Consider the following 23,780-nt stretch of genomic DNA (forward strand, 5'->3'; position numbering starts at 1 on the left):
TGGCATGGGTTTCAAATGGAAGGTATTAAAGAGTATTTTAAAAGGGAGCGCGCCTTAGTTCTATAGGTGGACGCCTTTTCGAGATATCGCCATAAAGGTGGACCAGGGGTGACTAGAATGTGTTTGTACGATATGGGTATCAAATGAAAGGTGTTAATGAGTATTTTAAAAGGGAGTGGGCCTTAGTTCTATAGGTGGACGCCTTTTCGAGATATCGCCATAAAGGTGGACCAGGGGTGACTTGAATGTGTTTGTACGATATGGGTATCAAATGAAAGGTATTAAAGAGTATTTTAAAAGGGAGCGCGCCTTAGTTCTATAGGTGGACGCCTTTTCGAGATATCGCCACAAAGGTGGACCAGGGGTGACTAGAATGTGTTTATACGATATGGGTATCAAATGAAAGGAGTTAATGAGTATTTTAAAATGGAGTGGGCCTTAGTTCTATAGGTGGACGCCTTTACGAGATATCGCCATAAAGGTGGACCTGGGGTGACTCTAGAATGTGTTTGCACGATATGGGTATCATATTAAAGGTATTAATCAGGGTTTTAAAAGGGAGTGGCCCTTAGTTTTATATGTTAAGACGTTTTCGAGATATCGACCAAAATGCGGAACAAGGTGACCAGAGCATCATCTGTCGGGTAGGTAGGTAGGTTGAACTGGCCGGTCCATGAGGACCTCACATAGACTGATTGAGTCCGTAATGTTACCAGAAGTTTGTTTTAACGACGAAACTGAAGAACCCTATCAAAAACCAGGACCTATGTTATAAAATAACTCCGTCCTCTTGGCAAATTCTAGAAGCTTCCTAGGACTTAAGCCACTTGCTGCTTCTAGATCTGACAGCTGTATCACTCCTAATAGCTGGAGTCTTAGCCTGGCAAGTGCAGGGCACGAGCACAGAACGTGCTTGATCGTTTCCTCCTCCAACCCGCACTTCCTACATCTGCTATCAACGACCAAGCCTAATTTAAAGGCATGTGACGCCAGAAGGCAGTGTCCAGTCCAGAATACCCGTCATGTGTCTACAGTCCTCTATTTTTAATGATAGAAGCAACTGTGTTAGTCTAAGGTTGTAAGACCTACACATAATTTTCGACACTTTACAGCCCCTCGCTTGAACTCCCGCCTTTCCCGCTTGGTCGATCATTTGCACCTCTCGCCATCGCTTAATCTCGCCCAATCTAATTGGGACATCTACGCAGCAAGCTTCAAGGGATGCGCCTTTTTTAGCTAGTTCGTCCGCTTTTTCATTCCCATCTATTACCATATGCCCTGGGACCCAATATAGATGTATGCTTCTCCCTGTCCCGATTCTCTCCAGAGACTGCTTAAACTCTAACACGCATTTAGATGCTGTGCTATGCGAGATTATTGCCTTAATTGCTGCTTGACTGTCAATATAAAAGTTAACACGGTTGCAGCTTAAGCTATTCTCTTCCAGCGTTTCTACTGCTTTGGTTACGGCTAATATTTCCGCTTGGAAAAGGCTACAGTAATCCGGCACCCTGTAGGATCTGCTTATTTCCGGATCAGCGTAGTATACCGCAGACCCTACTACTTCCACTTCTTTTGAACCATCGGTGTACACATGTATCGCCTCGTCCGCTATTTGCGCACCCTTGCGCCAACCGTTCACCTCTATTGTGGCCTTAAGATCTCCCTCGAAGCGCAGATAGGGAATCATGTAGTCTGTTCGTCTTGTGATTGATGACGCTATGCTACTATGGCCATATGGTCGGTGCTCAAGCTGCCCGAAGCACCGAGCCTGGTTGCGGTCGTTAACGCTATGTTCTTTGCTACCAGGTCTACAGGCTGGATGTGCAGAATGACATACAGTGCAGCCGTCGGCGTTGTTTTCAGGGCTCCCGTAATGCTAAGCATCGATAGTCTGCATACCCAGCCGATCCATCTGGTTAAGGCTGGATGTACTTTAATGTAATTAAGACCATCCATAATCGCCCATTTTGCAATATTATTGAAAGCCCCGGCAACGTCCAAGAAGACTCCTAGAGCATACTCTTTGGGATACACGTGACCGATCTTCCCCGCCTTTGGTAGAAAATCTACACGAGCAGTTCTCCAAGAGTGCGGTACATGATTCAGTCTTATGAACCCATCGAATATTATTTTAAGCCATTCCACGACCGTCCTACTTGAGAATTGCAGCATGGCCGGGAATATACTATCTGGGCCCGGCGATTTAAACTTAGAAAACGTCTTCACCGCCCACTCGATCTTGGTATTGGTCACCAAGCCTGGCACTACTAACTCCGTGATCGAAGTGTGAGTGATGTGTGCTGGTTCTTCTACACCGTCTCCCGATGGGAAATGTGTATCGAGAAGCACCTCAAGGGATTCCTCACTATTACGTGACCATTCCCCGTTCTCTTTCTTTATTAATCCCTGGACTATGTTTCCCTTTGCTAGGACTTTTTTCAACCGTGCTGTTTCGCTGGAGCACACTATGTCCGTACAGACACTTTTCCATGAGTTTCTCTTCGCCCTGGTAATTTCACGCTTGTAGATCCTCAGTAGATCCCTGTACTCGTCCTGATACGCTTCGCTTTCCGCGGTCTTTGCGAGCTTAAACATTTCTTTTACCTGTATTCTTAGAAGACTCAGCTCATTGCTCCACCATGGCGGCTTTGCTTTTCCTCTGAATCATCTTAGAGGGCAAGCTTTGTTATACGCAGTCATAAGCGTCCTTGTTAGGAATTCATTCGACTCCTCCAGTTCCTCTACATTAGCAACCTCTTTGTGTTGTCCCAGTTTTGTTTCTACATGTTTCTGGAATTTAGTCCAGTTCGTTGACCTAGGGTTCCTCCCTTCTCTACCCTCTTTAGGGGGATGCTGAAGCTGATATACGCATGGTCGGAGAAGGATTGTCTATCAAGAACCATCCAATCATACCTTGATATATCACGCTCGGAGCTCAATGTAATATCCTGAACATTGCTGGATGTTGGACCAATGTATGTAGGGACATTTCCCCTGTTGGCTATCTGCAATTTGCAGGATGTAACAAAACAGAGATTCGCCTCTCTCGTTCGTATCTGCTCCTCCCCACTCATTGTGGTGCGCACTTGCATCTGCGCCTATGACCAACCGCCCTTTGCGCCCTTCCTCCTGTACTAGCCTTTTGCATTCCATCGGTAGAACCTCCGCAGCATGGGCCATGTAGCAGGATGCCGGGATAAATGCCTGCTTATTCTTTTGCTCAACGGCCACCGCTACGAGATCCTCAGTGGTGTAATTAGGCAGCATATATGAATGCAGCTATTTCCTTACCATTACTACAGCTCGCACCCGTCCTTCCGTTTGCGCATAGTAAACGCCAAACCCGAGCGCGCTAAGTCCAGAAACCGTTCCTCCCGATGAGATCCGCGGCTCCTGGATAAGCGCCACTTCAAACGAACCGTCCTCAAGGGTTAGGAGGAGTTCGCTCGACGCCACTTTACCGTTAATCTATTTATATATGTAATACCACGAACAGTATTCCTGCCAAGATTCCAAGGGCTTTTGATTTCGCCCTGCAGAACTTTTTCATTTTCTTCTACTTAATATGGGAGGTGTCACGCCCATTTTAGAAAGTTTTTTCTAAAGTTATATTTTGCGTCAATAAACCAATCCAATTACCATGTTTCATCTCTTTTTTAGTATTTGGTATAGAATTATGGAATTTTTTAATTTTTCGTAATTTTCGATATCGGAAAAGTGGGCGTGGTCATAGTCGGATTCCGGTCATATTTTATACCAAGATAAAGTGACTTCAGATAAGTACGTGAACTAAATTTAGTTAAGATATATCGTTTTTTGCGCAAGTTATAGTGTTAACGGCCGAGCGGAAGGACAGACGGTTGACTGTGTATAAAAACTGGGCGTGGCTTCAACCTATTTCGCCCATTTTCACGGAAAACAGTTATCGTCATAGAATCTATGCCCCTACAAAATTTCACAAGGATTGGTAAATTTTTGTTCGACTTATGGCATTAAAAGTATTCTAGACGAATTAAAGGAGAAAGGGCGGAGCCACGCCCATTTTGAAATTTTCTTTTATTTTTGTATTTTTTTGCACCATATTATTTCTGGAGTTGAATGTTGACATAATTTACTTATATACTGTAAAGATATTAAATTTTTTGTTAAAATTTGAATCCAAAAAATTTTTTTTTAAAGTGGGCGTGTTGGTCATCTGATTTTGCTAATTTTTATTTAGCACACATATAGTATTAGGAGTAACGTGCCTGCCAAATTTCATCATGATATCTTCAACCACTGCGAAATTACAGCTTGCAAAAATTTTAAAATACCTTCTTTTAAAAGTAGGCGGTGCCACGCCCATTGTCCAAACTTTTACTAATTTTCTATTTTGCGTCATAAGTTCAACGCACCAACCAAGTTTCATCGCTTTAGCCATCTTTGGTAATGAATTATCGCACTTTTTGTTTTTCGAAATTTTCGATATCGAAAAAGTGGGCGTGGTTGTAGTTCGATTTCGTTCATTTTGAATAAGCGATCTGAGATGAGCGCCCAGGAACCTGCATACCAAAATTTCATCAAGATACCCCAAAAAGTACTCAAGTTATCGTGTTTACGGGCGGGCGGACGGACGGACGGACGGACGAACGGACCTGGCTAAATGAATTTCTTTTTTCGCCCAGATCATTTTGATATATAGAAGTCTATATCTATATCGCATAGTTTATGCCGTTACGGATTACCGTTATACGAACAAAGTTAATATACTCTGTGAGCTCTGCTCAGCTGAGTATAAAAAACTTTAGGCTATAAATCACACTAAGCGATCTCTGTGTTAGTGAGAAAACATTTGGAAATAAAAAAATTCAAAAATAAAAATATCTCACGGAGAAGGTCCTTTTTTGTTCTTGAATATCGGTTTTTACTCTTGATCAACCGAATTACTTTTTCTGGTTAACTGTTTAATGCAATCTCTGATTGTAATTGTTTTGTAACTTCATTCGCTCAAATGAATGAAATGGAAAATATTATAAGAGTCTCTTCACACTGTGTCTTAGTTTGTGTACTATGTCTGCATATGAATTATTTTTGAGAGAATTTTCCATATTTATTAGAAATCTAAAAATAAAAATAAACTTTGCCTACCAATACTTAAAGGCTCTTGGAAGTTGATTATCCTTATATATAAATTACGTGCTATTATGGTAATTAAAAAGCACATCAGCTTTTATAAAATTAAAAACTACTAAACACTTGTTAATGCCAAAAACAAAAATAAATTTAAATAAAGTCGTGCTTACTTTTCTTGACCTCAAATGACCGCACGCCAACGGGCAGCTAAAAGTTGTAATGCTGTTTAAGTAACAAAAAATGAGTTATAGGGGTCAGTTACAAGGGCGAAGCAAAAAGTTTATATTTATTTTTTCATTCCTCCTTCCGTAACTATTTTATTTGCAACTCGTTGTTGCTACTGAATGAACGCCTTTTTTGCTTTTACATATTCGTAACCGGTTTCATAGTTAGTTCGCATATTTCAAAGTATATTTAGGAAGTCACGTAGCCAGGAATTAAAACATTTCGTTATGGGCTGGGAAAAATTGTGTAAAAATAGAGGAGAGGACGTGAAATCCGGGCACTGGCATCGTGTGATTTACTCTCAGGATATTATGGTGTACCGCCCATGTTTATTATATAGAGGTGGGGATTGACGCGAATATTTGGGCGCTGATACTTGTGAAGGCAGCGCTATGAAACAATATCAACGCATTTGCGGTAGGCACGCTTTAGGCGTAGATTTTTTCCTTACATTTCATATTTCATGATACAATTTTGGTAGTGGCCTGGAAGAAGAATAGTTTTTCTAAGTGGGGTCGCACCTCGGCAATGGTTTGGCAAATACTGTCAGTGTATTTCTGCAATGAAAATTCATATTCCTTGCCGATGCCGTTCGGAGTCGGTATGAAACATGTAGGTCGTCCAGTCCCACCAAGAGAAATTCGGCCCAAATCTCTTCGGAGCTATTTCGCGTCAAGTTTCTTTTGCCCAAATTTTACAGGGTAACCTGTTGAGTCTCGTACCTTCTGACAGAGTTAAATATCTAGTGATCGAACTACAAAGGATGCTGTCAATGTGAAGGACAAGCTAGGAAGGCGTCAATCGCCTTGTACTGCTGTCGAAGGACCACCGATAAGAGCTTGTTGAAAAGTACCGTAGACTGTCTTAATGGAATGGTAGTTAAGCCGATACTATTTTTGGAATGCTTGCCTGGGCTGAATGTAGCTAGCACTGCCAAGTCTCCATTGATATGACGGTAAGGCATACAGTCGCAAGAGGCAAATAAAGTCTACAGATGCAAATGTCAAATATTTAATGCAAGGCGCGCTATACCTTCGAAGATATTTAGGCCAAGCTTTCCTTCCATATTGCTCATATTTATTTTTCCTACAAAAATGGCGAAACGGGACCTAAATGTTTTACACGGACTCCGAACGGCATTTGCAAGACATATGAGTTTTCACTGAGAAGTTTTTCATGATAAAAATACACTCGGAGTGCTTGTCAATTCACTGCCGAGGGCTACTCCGTTAAAGATACCTTTTCTTATTTAAAAAAACTTGTTTCTACATTTTTTATGTTGTTTTGCCCAGGAATTGAACACAGGATCTTTGATGCGGTAGGCGGAGCACGCTATCACCACACCACGGCGGCCTACCCAATGGCTAGAGGGATAAAAAAATTGCTTTTGCTGCAGTCCGGCTAGTACTAGAGGGTTCTATAAAAAAAAAAAAACCATAACAAAAATAGCACTGTGCGAAGTCGAGTCTCTGTTAGTTTATGTTCGATGCTCTCGATGTAAGCCAAAAGCTGAAGCTCTTTCCGGCCGTTCCAGCCTCTTCCAGATAAAAGTCGATCTAATTATGGAAGCGCTGAATGGAATGCTATCTTTCAGTTAGAGATTTTAATATCTTCTCGGAAAGCCAATATGTTTCAAGGGCTATCAGCTGAAAAGTGCTCTATTGGTGGGTGGTTTGGCGATGCCTGATCCCGATTAAAATATCTTTGAACTATTTAACATCAGTTTGTTTCCGAGTCCTACGCTACTATTTACGAATTTATTTACTACGTATTTATTTTAGTTGGAATGGCTAATAGGCTGTTGGATGGTATTGACAGTAGGTAATTCAGCGTTACGTTTGCTGAAGTTTTCCGCTTGACCCGAATGACCTAAAGTTAGTCAAGCAACCGCTGGACCGATATAAATTCAATTCTTGCAGGATAGCGAGATCCATTTGACTGGATGAAAATGGTAGGTGATCTGCCAAAATAATTGATTTCATTAAAGTTCATTAAATCTTAGTACTTGGGGATATGATGGGTCATGCGAGCTCAACCTATACTCCTACTGTTCCTCTGCTACTAAACATGGCTAGCGACCATTTAACTTAGTCCAAACGAACCACATATGCCATTGCGCATTTTTTTTGCGAATTGTTTTAGCGGTGCTAGAGTGACGCTTCACTATAAGCACACGAACGCAATGGTATGCGACGTTACACAGCACAATTACCCTGATAAATTCCTATACTCACACAGAGACCTAAGTAAGCAGGTTTGTGTGAATGCATTTAATCATATGTACTCGGCTTGTTTGTATGTCAGTACGTTAGTATTTTTCCACTTCCATGCTTAATTACAGCTACTTGGCTTCCGGCCTCATATTTTTCCTAGGTTTTTACTTTCTTTTAAGCTTCCTCGTTGGCCTACTGTTTTGTTTTTTTCTTTTGCTTTATATCTAATTTACTGGCTTCCTTTTATACCGTACCGATGTTGTCTATAAGCTTGTGGCTAAAAATTAATCATAAACGAAGCGCCCACATAAAAAAGACTTATAGTAAGGAAAGAAAAGCCTGAAAGGAAGTTTAAGTACATTGACCAGGTCGTGAACTACCCCCCTTATATAAAATTGGAGGACAGGTCTAAAAACAAAACAGCAAATACTAAAATACTTACCAGCGAATGAAGGTAGGATATAAAAGAGCAGAGTGCCGTAATTATAAGCGAGTGGTGACTATAGGCGTTGAGTTGGATATAAAACTCAATTTAAGTAGGCCATATTTTACAAGGCATGTAAATAAAAGCTAGGAAACTAAGGAGGATGGAAGAGTAAGTGAGTACTCGCGAGAACAGTTCTGCGGAAGATGATGTTGAGTATCGAAATAGATGGAACTATAAGATTTATACGCTTAACTCAAATATTAACATTAGATTAGTATTGGTTGGAGATTCGTATATGTGAGAGATATTGTATTAGTTAATCGTAGCGTTAAGTTGAACTATGCAAACATGCCATTAGGTTGAGTTCTTGTATATGCTGATGTGGCAGTGCTATAACAAATGTCAAAGAAAGAAACAAAAAAAGCGCCCTCTTCCGGGTTGCAAATTATACGAAAACGACGTTTTGCCTCTTTTCATTTTAATATATCTTAATATATCACAGTGGCGACGAGCAGAAAACAATTCAAACTGATTTATAAACGCTTAGCAAGTGCTTGGTGATCAGCGGATAATAATATTTTAGCAAAATGGCATCCAACAATTTTAATATTCCATTTTTTGACCACGAAAAAAACTCATGGTTTGTCTTTGAGAAGCAGTTGTTGCAATTCTTCATTGCTGCTGACATTGAGGAGGTAAAAAAGAAGGCAATATTGTTAACTTCGTTATCCGAAAGTGCGTATACTCTGTTGGACAACTTAGTACGTCCGGAGACGTTGGAAGATGACAGCGTAACTTTGGAAAAGTGTCTCGATTGCCTGCGAAGCCATTATAGGCCAACAACATCTGCGTTTGTGGAGCGTTACAAATTTTACAATGCTACAAAAACAGCGCCAGAATCAATAAATTATTGGGCAGCTAGAGTGAGAGCGTTAGCTGTAAAGTGTGAGTTTGGCCAAAGTTTAAATTGGCCAAAGGACAAATTTGTAATGGGTCTGGAAAAGGGTCCAGCCAGGGACAAAATTTTTTTGGAAAATGTAGGCGCAACTTTCGAGAAAGTGGTAGCGATAGCAAATACAGCAGAGTACATTAAGAAACAACAAGGGGATACCATACAAGTAAAACAGGAAGAGCTAAATTTTTTGAAGAAGGATCAGAAGTCGCAAGCAGAGCAAAAGAAGCAGCAAAATTGGAAAAACAAGTCAAATCAAGGCCAGCAGAACAGCAACCATGCGAAGTGTGCGGGTACACTAACCATAGCAAAAGTGAATGTAGTTTAAGAATTATAAATGTAATAATTGTAAAAAAGGGGGCACCTAAAAAAATGTGCAAAGAGAAAAGTTTAAATGTTTTGAATAATGCAGACGAGTTGAGTTTATTCTCACTTAATAGTGCGAAAGATAAACCGATTTTTGTAACCATTTTTGTTGAAGGCAATGCTATTGATATGCAGCTCGACACAGGGTCAGGAAACAATGTGAGGTCGGAAGAGACATACAAAAGCCATTTTAGAAAAAATAAACTAAATGAAACATCAATTTTGTTGAAGACATACAACGGTGGCAGTATTGTGCCGCTTGGTGAGTTTGAGGTGGATGTACACTTTAAAGAGCAACGCAAAAGCATTTCATTTTTGGTTATTAAGGCCGGCGGTCCGCCGTTGTTAGGTTGAAAATTCTTAAACAGTTTCGGTATTGAATTATCTAGCTTACATTTTTCTGAACAAATCAGATGCAACGTCAATGTCTTACATAAATTTTCTAAACTATTTGATGTGTCTTTGGGATTATTTAAGAAGAGTAAAGCCCATTTACATGTAAAGGAAGGCACCGAACCGAAATTTTTTAGGTCTCGACCATTACCTTTAGCGATTAAAGAAAAAGTTGAAAAGGAGATAGACAAGTTAGTAGAACTGGAAGTTTTTGAGCCAGTAGATTATTGCGAGTGGAGGATACCGATTGTTCCAGTGCAAAAAAAAGATGGGGGAATTCGCATATGCGGTGATTTTAAAGTGACCTTAACCCACATCTGCATGTGGAAAAGTATCCCTTACCACGTATCGAAGAGATTTTTGCCAAGATGCACGGCGGGGTGAAGTTTGTAAAACTGGATTTAAGTACAACGTACCAGCAAATCGAATTGGATGAACAATCTCGCAAATTCACAGCAATTTCGACGTCAAAAGGCCTTTTTCAGTATACAAGACTGATATACGGGTTGGCATCCGCACCCGCCATTTTTCAAAAAATTATGGACACGCTATTAATGGGCATTGAGGGCGTGGTAGTATTTCTCGACGATATACTAATAACAGCAACTAACGTCAGATTTCTTACTCGAAGACTTGAAAAAGTGTTAGCCCTGTTAACTGATGCAGGGTTAAAGTTGTCTAAATCGAAGTGTGAGTTTTTTGTTGACGAAATTAAATATTTAGGGCATATTATAAACAAAGAGGGCTTGAATATGGATCCTGATAAAGTAAAAGATATTAGAGGCGCTAAAGAGCCATCAAACGTAAAAGAGCTTCAATCTTTGTTAGGGGTGATAAATTTCTATAGAAGATTTTTACCTAATTTATCTACTTTGCTTCACCCACTTTATCAGTTGTTGCAGGCGAATACAAAATTCGAATGGTCAAAAGAATGTTCGGAAGTATTTTCAAAACTTAAAGACTTATTGGTATCAGAGAAATGCCTAGCCCATTTCTGTCCCGAAAAAAGAATTAAATTAACGGTGGATGCTAGTCCCACGGGAGTAGGTGCGGTTCTAACGCAAGTAGAGACTGGTGAAATAGAGAAACCAATAGAGTTTGCTTCAAGAACATTGTCGGATACTGAAAAAAGGTATTCGCAACTGGACCGAGAAGCATTGGCTATACTGTTTGGTGTAAAAAAGTTTCATCAGTATATTTTCGGTAGGCATTTCACTTTGGTTACTGACAACAAGCCGTTAAAACACATTTTTAGTCCGAAAAAAGGAATTCCAGAAATGGCGTCAAATAGATTGCAGCGTATTGCTCTAACGCTATCAGGTTATCGTTTCGAAATTGAATACGTCAAGTCTAAAAACAATATAGCAGATTATTTTTCGCGAAACCCCGACAGAAGTGCCGAGGATCAATGCGTTTTGCCTGATGATGTTTATGTAAATTATTTTCAAGAGCTTGGTGGACGAAGCGAAATGATTAACCTAGAAAGCATTAAAACAGAAACTGCACAGGATAGTACGCTACAACGAGTAAAGAAATTTCACCATGAGAGTTGACCAGAGAAATGTCGGGATCCAGAGTTGTTACCATATTTTAATAAAAGATTGGAATTGGGCGTAGAATTAGGTTGCTTATTTTGGGGGTTTTGGGTTGTGGTCCCAAAAGCACTGCAAAATAAAGTTGTCGAATTTTTACATGCGACACACATGGGAATTGTGAAAATGAAATGCATGGCTCGTGAATGTTGTTGGTGGCCGAACTAGGGAAAAGATTTGGAGAAGGTAGTAAAAAGTTGCGAGCCCTGTTTACTTAATCGTCCGAACCCACCAAAACAAGAGCTTCTCCCATGGAAAAGACCCCAGGAAGTATAAAATGGACAAAAGCTGTGATTTCCAAAAGAATTGGAAAGCAAATGTATATTGTAAAAACTTATCATAAAAAATCTTGGAAAAGACACGCAAATCAAATTATCTTATCGCAAAAAGAATCATCGCACTCATCACTAGATGATCCACTAAAATCTTTAACAAATTTAAGTAATGAAAATCAAAACATATTAACTAATAATAGTGGTCCCGATGATACAAGTACAGACAAAAATACAATACCAACTACACATACAAGTAATAACGAACCCAACGATATTATTTGTAATGAGAAAACGAAGTCACGGGAACCCACGACTCATTATAATTTAAGACCGAGAAAATAACAATTTCTTGTCAAACAAATTTATGTATCCTAAGGGCGAAAATCTGTAATAAAATGATGTATATGTTACCAATTAAGAAGGGGGTATTGTGAGAGATATTGTATTAGTTTATCGTAGCGTTAAGTTGAACTATGTAAACATGCCATTAGGTTGAGTTCTTGTATATGCCGATGTGGCAGTGCTATAACAAATGTCAAATAAAGAAACAAAAAAAGCGCCCTCTTCCGGGTTGCAAATTATACGAAAACGACGTTTTGCCTCTTTTCATTTTAATATATCTTAATACATCACAGTATATATACTTAATTACCGAGAAGGATATCGACATCTAACAAGTAGATCTCCTCCTCTGGTCTATGGTACGTTATCATCATTCTCACAAGTACGCACCACAGGTTTAGAGAAGATTTTCATAGCAGATACACACCAACGAGTTTTATTACTTCTGTTTAATATCAGTTTTTAAGAATTTTGATTCTGATAAGAATGTCTGACTTGTACATGCTTCGAGTATAGGCGTTTTCTTTTTCTGAGCCGTCGCTACATTGTATGTACCCAAATGTGTACAAAGAAATAACCTTGGAGAAATTAAAATCTAATTTGATTTTGTGCTTAAATCAATTCAAGGGTTATTGAGCGCGGTCCTTTCAAGAGGATGCCAGCACAATTCATAGCTTCTCCAACCCAATTGTGAACCCCAAATGCCAATTGCGAATCCTGCTTCTTTAGCCGCCGAGGCTCTTGTGACCGCAACTCCCTCATGGAAGTAGAGAGTGGGGCGGGATGGCAAAAATGGTTCAATGTGTTCATACTAAATCGTTCTCCAGTGGGATCTATATCCGGCAAAGGATTAACAATATCGACAATACTCCCCAAAACCTTCGGGAAGTGTTTTTACCGCTACAACAACAACAACAGAGAGGACTGCACATGGACTGAATGAGTCCATAGTGTCACCGAAAATTTACTCAACGATCAAACTAAAAAATCCTATAAGAAACCTATGTTATAAAATAACTCCGTCCTCTTGGCGAATAAGTACTAGAAGCTTTCTAGGACATATGCTACTTGCAGGCTCTACATCTGATAGCAATTTTACACCTCATAGTTGAGGTATTAGCCTGGTAAAAGCAGGACATGAGCACAAAACCATTAATCCAACCCGCACTTCCTACATCTGTTATCACTAACAAGGCTTAATTTAAAACCGTGTTCAGTCAGAATACCCCTCATGAGCCTACAGTCCCTTCATTTCAATGATAAGAGTAATTTTGACAGTTTGAGATTGTAGAACCTGCACATAATCTTCAACAATTTTCAGTACCCCACTTGGTTTCACGCCTTTCCTGCTTCGTTGATCATGGGGTATTCGCGCCTTTATTTAAACTCGTCCAATCAGATGGGGACGTCTACGGTACACAAAAAATTAATTCATATGTTTGCTAGTATGTAACAGCATATTTTCCATAACGTCGCACTTTGTTTCCAAAACTTTTTTTGCAAAGTCTCACCGAAGTTTTAAAATTGTATCACTTTTCAGTGCTAAAACTCACAGTAAAACGAATTATGGATGTATCGCAGTTCGCAACCTTCCCGCGAATATCAAAAAAACCCACACATGTGTTTTATATAATTCTAGAGCTTGTGCGAGTGAAGTGCTTTTTAAAATCAAACTTTTAATGAAAATAGTTTTTGAACTGAAATACTACAATATATAATGCATCACCGTCAATCTCTCTAAGTGCAGCGCTGCATTCGCATGTGAACGTACATACATACATATGTGACATACAAATATTCCCTTCTGTTATTTGATACTGGTAGGTACTCCAATATTTGTTGAGAGATTTTTTAATGTGTTAATTATTTGGGTACGCAGTTTTATAATAAGCAACCATGGAATGCTCCAATTGCTTACATAAGTAGTATAACAAAGTCAAGGGCCGTTTTCTGTAGTGAATTTTAAAAATACCTGCCTTGAAATTTAATCCCATAGATTAGTCGTCGTTAACAAATCGATCCGCCGATGAAAAATCTAGAACATTTTGATAAAAACCTGATAGCTTTTTGATAACAAATCGGTAACTTTTCAGTACCAAATCGATAACGCACCGATAACTGTTTGGTAACGTTCCAATGCGAAATCATTAGCTTTTCCATAGCAAATCGATACATTTTTCAAAGCGAAGGGATAACTTTTAATACGCAGATAGTGAACGATAATACTCCGATAACAAGTCGACAACTATTCAATAATTGATAAAATTTTGATAGCAAATCGATATTTTTTCGAAAATAAATCCATTAATATAAGATAACATATTGATAGTTTTACGATACTCAGTCGATAACTTTTCGACAATGAGTGTTTACATTTTTAATAACAAAACTAAAACTTTTTAATAATACATCGATAACTTTGCTATAATTTTTTGATAGCAAATCGATAATTTTTCGATAAATAATCGATACCTTATTGATAAAAAATTGAAAACCTGTCGATAAAATACTGTCTTACCTCTGTTCTCGATAACAAATCGACAACTTGTATCTTCTCGATAACACACCTATAACAAACCTTTGCGTTCCTTACCTTTCCATGCCTTACTTTCATTACATACCTTCGTTGCCTCAAAAATAAATATAACTAAGAAGGCTTCCAGTGGTTGGCGGATTGTTCTTTCGCTGCACATCGCATTCCAACCGTTCAGTTGAACTAGAGTTTAAAGTCGACTTGGTGCCGCTTTATACCATTCCGAAGAGTTCCAAAATTTCTATCACATTTCCCAGCGGAAGATGCAGCATATGTAAAAGACCTTGTACGATTTTGCAACCCACCTCAGTAAGGAGTTAAGACGACTGGTCGGTCAACATAAACTGGAAAAATGGAAGGTCAATAACCAAAATGATGTGGTCATCCAAAGTACCCAACCGACCTTGACGAACTATTCACACTAGGTTCTTAAGGTCACTGGCTATTTTCTGGCTATTTACAATTTGGGAAAAGTCACCGCTGCCACTCCCTTTGACACTATAAATTTCAAATATTTGGACGTGCTTGGCACAAACCATCTTAGTATATAAAAAAAACACGTGTCACACGTTTGAGGCCAATGGACTCCTAAACTACTGAACCGATTTTGAATTTGTTTTGCACCCCGTGTGTAGTCTGATCTAACTTGAAATATGGGATAGGTTATATCTTAGTTTATAGTCGCAATATTATTTTATTGCAATTTTTTTTATTTGTTTATACGTAATAAAAACTCACATTTTCAGGGGTGCGGATATACTTAAGTGTAACTGGTTGGTGTTTAATTAAACAACGTGCTCATCAATAAAAAATATTATAGCGAATGATATCAAGTATAGCACATTACCACGCCCGCCGAGAGGGTGGGGGTTTCTGAGGGGGCCCGCGATTTAGAGGTACTATGACATATTTTTTAATTCAGGAGAGTCTTTAGTTGTTCCATGTGCAATTTTTAAGCCGAATTTCAAAAGCAACGAAAATCTGCATTTCATTTTAATATTACAATGAAGTGTGAAAAATAAAAATCTATATATGAGCCGTTTATTTTGAAAGTGGCATAAGTCATTTCATGTCGTTTAGGTTCAGTGATAATTTGTTTGTATCTCTCCTCGCCTCCAGTTTGTTAGAGTCCAATATCCAAAAGATGCAATTCTTATTATTATTTTATAATTGTAGAACCATCTATATATGCATTCGTTCAAAAATAACAATGCATTTAAGACCATGAGTTGGAAATTACTTATGCCACTTTCAAAATAAACGGCTCATATATAAAAAGAAAGGCTTAAATGTGCGTTAGTTGGTCGCCGGTGTTTGAAGAGATATGCTGGTCGATTTTGTTCAAATTTTCACACAAGTTGCGCAAACCTCACGAGGTGGTTACTACATAGGTTTGGTTTCTATCGACGTGCAGGGTCTCGAGATAGAGGCCGAAACGTGGACCCGGGTGCCCCTAGAGTGTGTTTATAGAATATGGATATCAAATGAAAGCTGTTGATGAGTGCTTTAGTACAGAGTAATATATTATCCAGAGACGGACTGGGACTGAGACTCGGAGTGGGACTGGGACTGGAATAAAATACATACCACCATCTGGGTCAGGCAATAAGGAATGCAGAAGAATGAGAAGGAATTGAGAGAAGAGAAAGGAGAGAAGCAGATTGAGAAAGAGATAGAATGAGACGAAGATGGAGATAGATGAAGCGAAAAAGGCAGAGGGAGGAGTGAAGAAAAGGATTAGGAAAAGTGAAGAGTGGGGGAGGGCAGATTCAGACGGAAAAAGCTTATTAAAATGTACGCAGATAGGCCAAATTTAGGGCAGGACAACGTCTGCCGAGTCTTTCAGTTTATATTTAAATATTTATATGTACTCCATATATTAATCTGCAGAATTTTGAAAACAGTGGACGGTGCCACGCCCAATATTTCGTATAGATATTTTATATATAAGAAAATAGGGGTGGAAGATATAGAGGGAGTGTGAATAAGCGTGTGAGTGCATGTAGGTGATGGCGTGGGAGTGGGAATTTGTTGCAAAACGGTTTAAGGTGTGGGAGGGAGAAGTAGAACAAGAAGGTAATGGCGATAAAGGGAATGGAGTTAAAGGAAATAGTAGAATGGGATAAGGAGGTAAAGAAGTATGGGGTAGAGAGTGAAAATGAAAGGGAGGAGAACTTTTAAAGTGTAGGAGCACGAAAACGTCTGGCAGCTACACAATTTGGTGGTAAAGTTCTGTCGAACCCGAAAAATACGCGAGCGACCTCTGTCGACAATTTGTGATGCATTCTTTGTTTATTAAGGCCAAAGGGCGGACGAAACTGGGTTAACTGTTTATTCATTCGTCAACCAATTTTTTTTTTAATTTTTATTGTAACTTTTATTGGGCTCCATTAGAGATATCAATTCACTCCAGCAAGAACATAACAAATACAATTAGAACAGCAAATCCAGAGGTTGTTCTTTAATAGCTTGGCAATGGCACTCCCAAACTGTGTTTCCAAAAGCTTAAGTATATATGGGTATTAGGGTGGGTAAACTTTTTTTCTACTTAAATCAAATGTAAATATTGCTCACAATATCCAAAAAGATAGTTCTCAACATTTTTAGATTTTTATTTTAATGTTAAGAGGTGTTTCAACGCGATTTTAATTATTTCATACAAATCATATGAGGAGTAACATGCAGCTTGAGGTTGAACTTTATCCTCGGAAAGGTACTAAAGGAGCCAACTTAGCAAAAATGTGCTATTGATATGGGAGAAAAACGAAAAAATTACACATTCGGCGATTTCTAAATTCACTTTGTCCTCAGCCAGCTTTTCGGGTGTTTAGCTTTAAGCTCGAGTACATCTGCATTCATGGTAGTGTAAAGGCAGATTTTTCATCCACTCAGCCATTTAAATAGCCCGTTGGTCACGTTGTAATTTGCCTTTAACTTTTGCTATTTGGTTGCTATTCCTTTTATACACACTTTGGTACCTACTATATCCTATATGTTTTCAAGCCCAAATTGTGTGGAATATTTTTTTACACGCTCAACAGAACTTGATCAATGACATTGGTTTTATAGCAGTGCGCTTTAAGCAGCGGACGCATATTCAGAAGCATCTGTCTGCACACCAGTATGAATCTGGTGTTCTTGAGGTCAAGTTCATCGCCTGAAAGGGTAGCTGATGAAGCACTGAAATTAAAAAAACACGTCTTAATAACCGGAACCGTGTGTAAATTAGCCTATTACGGTAATCAAAAACACTTTGGCTGAAGACGTAATGCACGCTATAAGCAATGGTAGGCTGGAAGTCATATATATTTTCTAATATTTTTCAAGCCTGAAACCTTTTCAGCACTCTGACATGTTATAAATTTTTCCATAAGCAACCATGGTTATGCCATTCTATGTTTATACTAAAGCAACGCTTCTCGCTGTCTAGCAAAAAAATATTTCAAGTACGTTTTCGTAGATCCTTCATATTTTATGTAAGAAGTATGCATAGCTAGTGTTTTGGGTATGAAGGCTTGCAGTTTTGGTTCCCTGTTAATAACAAATTGAAAGCTCCCCACACGATCTCTAAGGAACAACTTTTGTTTAGACCCACCCTAAAGTGTAGAAATATTACTTAGATTTTACATCAGCAACTGACTAATTAATACGTGATGACTTTAAACTTTAAAGTAAACAAATCCAAAATCACAAGTTGAAATTAACAAGTTGGTAAATATGTCCGTGAATCGTAGACCGCACGTCTTAAGCAAAGGTCTGATTACGTTTTAGTTCGAAAAGGATACGTGCATATGGTAAAGAATTGATAGCTGACAAAGAAGCTAAAACGTGCCTTAAGTATAAAGAAACCTGCGTTACATTTGTCCCGCAGATGAACCCCATAATTTTTGGTTTGCACCAACCCTTTGAACATGAACCAAAACAATTTAGAGCTTACACTTTGCCAAAGTATGCTACGTATGCTCAAAATCAAAGCATAATCCCCTTAGCATGCATATGGGACAGTTTAACTTCTTCGTTAATTTTTCACTTTCCTACGCATTTATGGATGTATGTGTGTGGTTAAACTACTACACAACAAGAACAAGCAGAGTTTCTATTCATTTCTTTCTCACCAACCTACGTCAGCGCGTGTGAGTCTTATAGCTTAAGCAGATGCAATCCGTCACCGTAGCGACGCACGTTATTTTTCAATGACAGCACCTACGTGGCGTAAAGTGAGACACATAACGACTGACATAAATACCTTTATTTGACAATAAAATTGTATATTTCATATTACCGAATAATAAAAATAGTTGGTCAACTAAAAGAATCGCTTAATTTTAAATAAATTTTTGCACAGGTGCGTACTATAAATGGCAAAAAATTAAGTGCAACATTTATGACGTGATTGAAGTATAACGGACTTGAAGACTCATACGTAGCCTGTCTGAGGCTTTCCACTAAAATAAACACAGTCAACTGTGCTGTCAGTTTCTTTCTTGTCCGCCAAGTAAGTGATGTATTGTATCTGTTTAAGCCAATAGTCACATGCAATACTTTGCAAACAAATATAAATGTCAACTACATGCAAAGTAAAATATTATACAAACGTACAAACATACATACAAGCAAACAAGCATTTCTATTTAGCTGCTGTATCATGGCACCAGCCTCACCAATCTTACAAATGTCAATTTCACCAACAATTTGTTACTCATACGCCACGTACGTTTGTTTGCTTATTGCTTCATTAGTAAGTGTGGGAATCTGTTAAATCGCATGAGAAAATGTGAAAATCATAAAGGATTTTGTATATGAATGTGACATAGAAAAGTGTGTGGTCTCCTAGTTATGTCTGCAGAGGTCAGTAAGCGGTTAAATCTCGGCGGTTTGTCAACATCTTCGCAACAGTGGCAATTACTGTACTTTAACATCCCATTACAATCAAATTGACATATGTGCCTGTATGCCTGCAATGATTCTGTTTGTTCGTATTTATGTACATTCTTGGTGGCAAATACGTTTATCAATGTTTTGTTGTAAGCTGTTGTTGTTCGCACCCTTTCCGCCATGCGTTTTCAGTTATGACTTTAGCCAACTTGCGGTTTGACATCAAAGTGACCCATGACTTTTTGGATATTCAGTTGCTTATGTGAAAGAAATTTAAATAGCAACACAATAACGTTTAATGGCTAAAGTATGTATTACGTTATTGAGATTTCATCACTGTTGACAAACGTGACTGGATTATATTCTGATTTGATTACCTTATGAAAGTTAAGTTGAAGCCAGCGAGATCCAAACACAATACTGTGGTTCCATTTAATTACATTCATTTATAATGAATCATTATTACTGATATATGCAAATTTGAAACTGAGAGGGAATTGTCCATGAAAAGAAAGTTCGCCTCAAAACTCAATCGGAAGTAACTTGCTAAGAACATCTGCTTTGGATTTGGTAAAAAGTTAAGTGATCTTTCAATGAACAAAGATCACGCTGTACTTTAGCATAACAGCTTAGTCCTGGAACAGTAGGTGATGCCACTCCCTCCACACGAAAATCGCTGAATTCGCCACATTTCTGCAAATATTTGCATTAGGCATCTAATATTAGTTGAGGGAGAAGAAGTAGGATAGAAAAGAGAAGCGAGAGGAATAGAAATTGGAAAATAAATAGGAATAGGAACAGGAGTAAGAATAGAAATAGGAGAGGGAAAGTAATAGGAATGGTAGCAGGAACAGAAAATGGAGGCAGAGCAGAAAAAGGAATGGAAGGACGAATATGATTAGGAAAGTAGGAATAGGGTTGAGAGTTATAACATAAATAGGAATAGTAACAGGAATGGAAACAAGATGGAAAAAGTAAGAAGAATGTGCAAGTAAAAAGAAACTAATAACAAAATGAATAAAAATAAACCGAAAGCGTAGAGAGGGAGGAAGGGAAAAGATAACGTAGACCGAGGAATAAAGAAAGACCTTGCCTTTACTATAAGGAATGCTTCGAAGAAAAATTAAAAACAAAAAAAAAAATGGCTAAAATGATTAAAGGGGCCTTGGACGAATAAAATAAACTATAACTTTGCAAAAAAGAGGTTTATATCAATGATATTTCTTTTTCCAAGAGGAATAATAACAAGGAGTGGGAAAAATTTCAAAATTTTTAAAATGGGCGTGACACCACCTCTTTTATGAGGAAGAAATTTTCTATATCTCGGGAGCTATGACTCGAATATTTCAAGTAAAAATGGACGGGATCAGTTAAAGACCACGCCCACTTTTATATAAAAGAAGTTTGAATGGGTCGTATACTGGAATAATAAGCCATATATTAGCGAAAAATGGTTTTGTATCAATGATATTTCACTTACCAAATTTTATTGTAAGAGGAAATTGGGAGACTTTGTTTTTTTTTAAATGGGCGGTATTGTGTAGAAAAGTAATTTATCTGAAATGAACTGTAAAATTAAAGCTCACGCTGAGTATATAATGTTCGGTTATACCCGAACTTAGAAACCCTTACGCGTTTTTGTTTCAAAATTGTGGCCCATAAAAGTTATATGCAATATCTGGTACATGCAAAATTGCCAATACTGCGCAATCAAAAACTGTTCCTATCAAAGTGATGTGCAGTGTTTATTGCAACTTATTGTGACATCTTTTCGGTTTAATATATTGAATATTGGCATAAAATTTTGTTTGTGTAATTTTCTATAGTAATTATGCGCATGATGTGTTTGAGGTTAAGATGCGCTATCAACGTGTCAATTCAATTATACTAATTGATTGAGATTTCATAGTTAAATGCACACAAGCACACACACATGTATACACAGCCAAGTTAATTCCTTCGTTCGCTTCAATAAGCTAAGCGGGAATTAATATGTAGTTGGTATATGTATATGTATGTATATTGACAGCTATTTATTGAGAACACGCCTACACACACTTATAAAGTACGAAGATTCAATTAAACTAATTTTCTTAAACAATAGCTGCCACCAGTTTCCGATACATATATACTACTGCATTTTATGAGTGAGGTCGATATGGGGACTTGAGACAAAATTCAAGATAGCCTGGAAAAGCAAATATCATAATGGCGAACGTCATGTTGGGATAGAGCTTCTAAAACCATGTATTTTAAACTTTATATAACAAAGTGGAGGATCTTCATCCTGCCAACACGGTTTCAGGATTGAAATATGCATTTCAGGCACAATTGAATCCATCCTTACCAGCAGCGATGAATTGGCACAGCAAGTAATACCAAATAAAAGCGAGTCGTCTTCCAGGCGACCTTAGACGTAAGACGCCTGCTACAGAGCGTTACGAGCAGTTATATTAGTGATCGCATGCCCATATGCCAGTCCACAGGGCCATGACAGTCACTTGGTGGAGCAGTACAGAGGTCGATTCTAAAACCGGTTCTGTGAAATGTCGGCTACGTTGAAATTTTTGAAGCTTGAAAATCCAACGACTTTTTTTAGTCATTGCAGTCCCTAATACTTAAGAAGCACACAAAAAACTTAAAGATGACATAATACTAGTTGGCTAGACTCACGCAAACTACAACTGGCAACAGAAACAACCCAGTTTGCCCCTCAACGCTAACGCTGACGTCGACTGAGATCGACTTCTATAGATTTGGTGGGTGCTATGATCCTGCTTTGTTTTGAAGCTGTGTGCCATGATTGATAATGGAAAATACTTTTGTGATTTCGACCGCCATAAGCACTATAATGTGGCGCCGGTTTTAACTTAGCCCGCAAATAATTTAGCTCTTACGATGAAGTTTTCGGTACAATGAGGTGTAAACAAAGTGTTACATGTCTTCACTACCGATGAAAGTTGAAGTTTCGGACACTCTACTGGATTAGAAAAAGGTTAGTCTCTGTAATAAGCTCTCTACACCATCATCACAAGGAAAATGGATTGCCTTCTGTATATCACTATGGGCATATTTTTGGAAGTAATTTAATAATGTCTATTCACGAGCTGTGTTACGGACAAATCGGGCCTTGAAGTTACTTCCAACGATATAGACCTTCCATTAAAGTTTTGGAGACTCCTCTATAATCCGATACGCATCAAGGGGCACCCTGCGGGGGATGTGTTATTCCTCTATTGTGGACCTTAACGGTGAATACCTTCTCTGCAGAAAAATTGGAAGACAGTCACGTAAAGCGAAAGTTACACAATACAGATACAATTACTACTTTCGAGCCAGTAAAAATTTAATACAGAGGGTGATAGTTGGTAGCCAGACTTGTATCGACGGTGCTTAAGTCTGAGCTATATCCGTTTAATTTTATTAATCAAAGGCAGCTAATAATTCAGAGTCACCTTCGTCTGAACCCGTTATGTATGCGCTCAAAACGTCTGCAAAGTGGCAAAATTTGCCATTTTGGAATAGATCTGCGCTAGCTCTGAATTAATTTGATTCACTGCCGGATTTACTAATAGCGCTTCTAGTGCCTGATTATGCTGACCAACTACTATTGCGTACCATACTACCTCTCTTCAATGGAAAGAGGCTAAAAATTTCTTTCAGACGTCTCTTGGGTAAAAATAACAGCCATTAAGGAGCCCGCTTGTTCCATGGGAGACCTAAGACAGAGCCAGTCGCTAAACGGAAAGGCTTCTCGATTAGTCGCAGCCGTAATATCGTTCCCAAATCCCAATGGCATATCGTGCAACCATGCTGCCGACGAATTACCGATGGAAGCTACCAAGCAGACCGAGTTCAGCTAGATGAATGACATTTTTCTTCCTCTACTGCAGTGCAATTACACAATCATGTCTTTTTTCAGCAAGAATGCTGATGGACCCTCAAACTCACATTTCAGGTGCCCAGACCATATTAGTACGGAACTCTGGGTTCCTTGTTATTTCTAATTACCTCAGGTTACATCCGTTGATTATAAGATTAGCGGATTATAACGGCCAAAGGGCGTAAACATCAATCGGTTGGGAATCCCAACGAATGATTTTCATGCAAACTGTATAGAAGAAGAGAAGAGGAAGTGTATTGAGCACTTCGTCCGTAGATGATTTGATCTGGCCAGGACATGTATGGAAATCTAAGTCGGCACTAAATAAACTGTTAAGTGAACTTGGGCTTAGTTGAAATTACAAACATTCCGGGCTGGATTGGACAGATATGTTGATTCAATTTTGTACATATTTAAAGGAGGAAGCGCTCTAGTTCATCCTGCTGTATCAGATTACGCAAGCCGCTCTAAGAATGTTTTTCTGTGAGTCAGTCACGCTAAGCTAACCTAACTAGGCTTCAGTAGTTATACTATCCCTGCTTTTTTCTATCTCTTAGAAATGGCAGAGAAGCAAGAAACATACGTTCGG

This window comes from Eurosta solidaginis, chromosome 1 (assembly GCF_040869045.1).
Source record: "Eurosta solidaginis isolate ZX-2024a chromosome 1, ASM4086904v1, whole genome shotgun sequence".
Classification (NCBI taxonomy): Eukaryota; Metazoa; Arthropoda; class Insecta; order Diptera; family Tephritidae; genus Eurosta; species Eurosta solidaginis.